Source organism: Seriola lalandi, unplaced genomic scaffold (genome assembly GCF_002814215.2).
Source record: "Seriola lalandi dorsalis isolate HSWRI2012SDOR001 ecotype SW California unplaced genomic scaffold, Sedor1 jcf7180002054795, whole genome shotgun sequence".
Classification (NCBI taxonomy): Eukaryota; Metazoa; Chordata; class Actinopteri; order Carangiformes; family Carangidae; genus Seriola; species Seriola lalandi.
This window is the reverse complement of record NW_019525348.1, coordinates 2,108,974-2,114,973: the sequence shown is the minus strand read 5'-3', so window position 1 is coordinate 2,114,973 and position 6,000 is coordinate 2,108,974.

Genomic DNA, 6,000 nt, shown 5'->3' with positions numbered 1-6,000 from the left:
CCCACAGTCGTGTTGAATCTTGCTATATGATTTCAGACACCTCTAAAGTGGACCGTACCATATTTCTTACCCTTGATGTGAGCTGAGCGTCGCGTCGGCCTGCCTCACTCCATCAGTGGCTCACGTCCTCAAGTCTCTGGTGACACTGTAGGTAAATGTCAGTAGCTGCCTGTTTAATGCACTTTACTTTCTTACCTTCTGAGTTTCTGAATTGGATCTAGTAGAATTGGAAGTATATATGGATGAACAATAATATTAGCTAGTTTCTAACTTTAGCCTTAAATTACCTATATATATTACCTAATATACTTTATAATTTCACTCCAAATCATTTCAGAGGGAAATATTGTACTTTTCTACTCCACTATATTTAGTTGACACCTTTAGTTAAACAAGCAAAATACTGTAAGGACTGTAACACACTTCGGGTGACTGAAGCCTGTACTGTAGTGTACTGGGCGCCCTGTTGCCCTGGAGAAAACGTTGACCCCCCCCCCTCCTTATTGTCATTGTATAATTCACACTCTGGGTATAGATCCTGTTTTTGTAGCCTATATTGTTTTCTACTGTATGAGTGGTGTATAGCTATTCAGAGTGTTGTAGGAATGGTGTGTATTGGCTGCATTATCATATAATTATTTGCTGCCATACAAGCCAGCAATTAAAACTTGGCAAGCCACAGGAAGCTCATGAGACACGCAATGAGTAACATTGGCTTAAAGTCACACACACAGGCGCGCACACACACACACACACACACACACACACACAGGTGCCGTGTGGTCATTATTGTTGATGGGTGGTTTTCCAGCTGCAGCATAGGTAGCTAACATGCTGTTAATGGCAGAGACACACCCAAGTTAATCCCTGGAGAAACATAACAGCTTTTAATACACATATATTGTATAATACTGTACACACAGACACAGACACACGCACACACACACACACACACACACAAACACACACACACACACACACACACAAACATAAACTGCTCAGTGGGCAGGGAATATTGAGCTGCCCATTTCACTCTGAGGCTTCTTCTCAGCACGGTGCTTCTGTGCTGGCAGCTACAGAGTCTTTTGTGTATATGTCTGTGCGCATATATCTCTATACATTATGAATCTCTCCCACAACCCCCCACACACACACCCCCCACCCCCCCTCCTGTGGTTATGTGCTGTAGGCACAAATACTCACATACATAACACACACGCGTGGGGAAGGGCAGGCGATGAGACAGCCTGACAGTATTCTATTGAAAACACTGCTCCCTGGTGGTAAATATACCGTAAGTACAGCAGAGAAGAAGAACCCACTCACTGTTTATTGATTCACACACCTTCTGCTTCTGCATTCATCCATAAAGTTTTTACTAGTAGGTATTTTTATTGACTAATCTCTCAAAAAACCTTATTTGCGGATCAGTACAGATACACTCATCAATGATACAGTTTCTTCCCTCTCTCTTTATCAAAGACATTTACATGCGTTTATTTGATGTGTTATATTTAACATGTCCAAAGTACAAATGTAACCTCATGTGAATTTAACATGACAGTAGATTAGATGTGACATACATGTTAGTAGACAAAGTCCAACATTTATAACGTGATATCATGTGAAATTATGAATTCACAAAACTCTCATGTAACTTTTGTTGTAACATTAAAGCTGCAGTCATCATTATATTTCTCTTTTTTCCTCTGGCTGATTGGGGGCAGAATTCTACAACAAGCTGAACATCACAAACAAATTTGACTTATTACTGCTTTATAAAGCTCATATGGCTCGACTTGACATGTTAGCAAACAGTTCCCTATTTACACATCCAGCAGACACTGAGCAACATTAGCATCACGTGGAGGAATGTTGAATGTAAGTCCAATATTCACTCTCCTCTTTGCTCAAACTTGAGAAAAATACCAGGGTCTTGAGCTGCTGGACGCTCAACCTGATAGACACTAACAAGCTGGCTGTTAACTCTTGACTTGGTTTGTCACTACACATTACACATTGTCATTTCATCCAATGTTCTTATAAAAATATTGATTAGTGCAGCTTTAATTACTGTAATGCCTGTAATGTAAATGTGCCTGGGGCTAAAAAGCTACAATTCTTTGATGTTAGTAATTAAAATAAAGAAACCAGCAAGACAAAACACAGATAAGCAACATTAAAACAAATAATGTGCAAAATATATTGAAAGAAACCAAATATAAGCTGTGAAGGAAATGCAACAGTTTTACCAGAGGGGAAGAGCCTAAGCAACATTTTTACAACCAACACAGAATACGTTTTAAGAAAGCAATGCAGTGCTTGTACCTAATCAGGAAATTGGACTCATATGATATAAGCAAGAGCATTTTAGAAACTGTTCACAGAAGTCTTGTGGAAAGTGTTAATTGAAGAGTGACCAGGATTGCAAACACTGCCAGTGAAATTATTGCGAAAGAGTGAATACACAGACTGTTGGTGAAACAAAAAGCTCCACAAACTGTATCTGATCTTGTTCGTCCCCTTTTTAAAGAATCTGAACTGCCCTGAGGGAAACGCTGCGGAGCCGAACAAGCAACCAGGAACAGTTACAGAAAGTCCTTTATACCAAATGCAATAATTTAGTTGAACTCATAAGCATCATTCACAGTGGAATCATGTCTGTTATTATTGTCTGCACTGTGCATGTTGTGCTAATTTATTCTTGTATTTATTGTTTGTGAGTTACAATGATGCGTTTCAGCCAGCCTGCGAAGCCAAAGGCAAATTTCAACATCCATGGACAACAAAGACTATTATTATCATTATATACAATTAATCTGTGCTGCTATAATTCAACGGACATTTTTTAGCTTGCTGATAGTCTCCGCTTGCCGTCTCTGAGTTACATCATTGTTCATGATGTATGTTTGTACAGCCTGTACCTGCACCTATAGATACATCCTCTCATCCTACTTCCTTTCTATACAATAGGATTCAAATGTATTCCTCATTTTGTCGCACTGCCCTCGTGGTGCCGTACTGTGATGTCACGCACATTGTTTTAAACAATGTACAATATACAAAAAAAAAACTACAGCATATTTACAACATGTTAACATGTCAGCATTTTGGAGATACTCATTAACGTGGAGCTGAAACAATGAGTCAATTAATCAATACAACAGCAACAATTTTGTCAATCAATCAATTGTTTAAGTCATTGTTCAGTCAGAGGAAAGGCCAATTATTCTGCAGTTCCACACAGCAGCTGTTAGGGTTTGATGCTCTCGTTTAGGTCATATGATAGTGAACTAAGTGTATTCGGTTTTAACTGTTGCTGGGACAGAACGAGGAGACTGTAAATGTATTGTTTGTCGTTAGGAAACTGTAATGTAAGTGTTAGAAAATTTGGATTTTTCACTATTTTCCCCGAGAAATTCATTAACTGATTGGGAAAATAATAAAGATTATTCACTGGGTAATAACAATAATCATTACTTGCAGCCTTACTACATTAATACTGGGTTTTTACAATTTGTAGCAGTGTAAGTGTTTACTGTCGCTATACAGCAAGAGGGTCATTACTTCCCACTATACAGGTTCTGGTATGGTGCAGCCATGACACATTAGAGGAAGCAGGTTGGACTGAATGAAATAAAACACTAACTGGCAGAGAACTCCTTTGTGACTGACACAATATAGAAGCAATAAAAGTATATACTGTGAGGTATAAGGTAAATAACAGTATGTAAACAAAAGTAAATGCAGCAGTGAAGTCACCCCAGTTGTTTCCTGTTGTGGTATATGGCTCGTTACGGATCATTCACAGGTTGTTCCTCAATCCTTTGACTAGAAAAAGTTTATCTTTAAATCTACTAACAGAGGTGTGATTGTTTCTAACTGCTATTTGCTGTTGTTTACTGGTAACGATCAGAAAGATTTCTCTGAATCTCTTTGTCATATACTGTAGGTCATTTGATTGTGATGATTAGATTAGATTGTGGGGTTTCCACCAGTAACAGTAACTGATCTAAGGTTATAGAGATATGTTGTTGTCATTGGGTGGTTGGGAAGTTCAACATGCACGGCATCCAAAGTAGCTGCTCAACTCCGTATTTACTCTCACTTTCATAGAAACATGAAACTCAAATAAAATGTGGCAGCAGCTTTGGTCACTTCCTGTAAACAAGGATTACACGCTTAAATATTAATATGAAATTACAGTGTTACAATGGGTCACTGAAAATACCACAAGCACCATCACTTCGGTTGCCGTTCTTGCTGACACGGCGGCGTCTGTGCTGATGATACTGTGATATCGACTCTCCATCACCTCATTCCACAATTTCACTCGATTTCCGCTTGAAGTTTTTTCCATCCGAGGAGAAAAAAGGACTTCTCCCTGACCTCTGTAACTCACTTTTAAACTTGTTTCACCGCAGCTGCAGGGCTGGATGCACCTTATGGTCGGAGTCACATCAATGTCACAGGTGTCACTCACGCTGGCAAGAGCTGTCGCTTCCCCCTCCGCCTCACGGTGTAAGAGTGGCCGACCTGCAGGCTTTACCAAAACAGAAACTGCCTATAAGGGTGGATTCATGGCAACTTTTCAAGGTTGATGCGAATATTATTTGCTGTGAAGTTATTTGTAACGTCTACTGATATTCCACTAAGGTTGTCTTTTGAAGAACGCACATTATAAACATAACTAAAAACAATGATGACACTAAGGTCAATGCGAAAACACCAGTGGTGGAAGAAGTACTTAGTTAAAAGTACCGGTTATACATTATCACAGGAACAGTATATAATATGTAATAGAATAGAATATATACAATAGTCTACAGTATTTAATTAGACTATTATTCCAGTGGGAATTTTGTCGTCTGCCGTATAAAATCACAGCTACAACAATAAAGCAATAAAAAAAATAAGCAGATACATCCATCAGTCACTTGCACATTTTCATCTACATTAGAAAAGTATCTGAAACAAGGAGCCTCAACCAGACAGTTTTTTAAAGAGGTCAAAAACCAAAAATGTTGTGACTCACTAGTTTCTAATATTATCATTAATGCTTTATCATGTGTTTTCACATGTAAAATCTGAACCTGAAAAGTAATAGTTATAGCTTTCAAATAAATGTATAGGAGTAAAAAGTACAATATTTACCTCTGAAATAAAGAGTGTATATAGTAGAATAAAACACAATACTATGCAAATACTCCGTACAAGTACCTCAAAATTGTACACTTTAGTAGGCTAGTTGGGTAACTGTACTTGGGTTTACATAGTAACTTTCCACTACTGGCAAATACTAATATAATGCAAAGGATTTCTCTTTCCAACCACGTCCTTTTTCTTTTGGTTAAATATTCTACTCTGCTATGCCCTGACACAATGAAGGCATTTTAACTATATCCTTGGCTCCATGTGAGTTTGCCTGAAGTTAGCCCAGTAGCTTCCCTTTGACTAATATAATGTAATTTAATGAGAGACTGTTTCTGCATAACTACAGTATTTGAATGAAAACTTCTTATTCACGTCTTCACATCAACCATATCAGTGATTGGACCACAGAACACTAGTAATAAACGGTCAGTATCATCCTACCATACCTAAAAAGATGTCATGAAAGATGTCATGAAACCTGGAGTTGAGGCAGACTGAGCAAAACTATGAATTGAGAGTCAATAAGAAGAAGAAGAAGTGACCGCTTTATTTCCAAACTGTCTGCATCGTATTTATGGAAAGTCCCAATTTGACATAACAAAAACAGGTAGGCTAACTGCACATTTGCAGGATATTTCCTGACAAGATAATAAAAGAAGTAACTCAGCAGTTTTTGTAGCGACTGTGTCATGAGGAAAAATAACAGGTGCTCCTCTGAAACCCAACAAACAACCATAGTGGGAAATCCCCCAGTTCTTTACAACAACTATTTGATTGAAGACATATGTGGGTCAGAGTTCACATGGCAAATTTATTATTAAATTGTTACATTCATTTATATTTAAA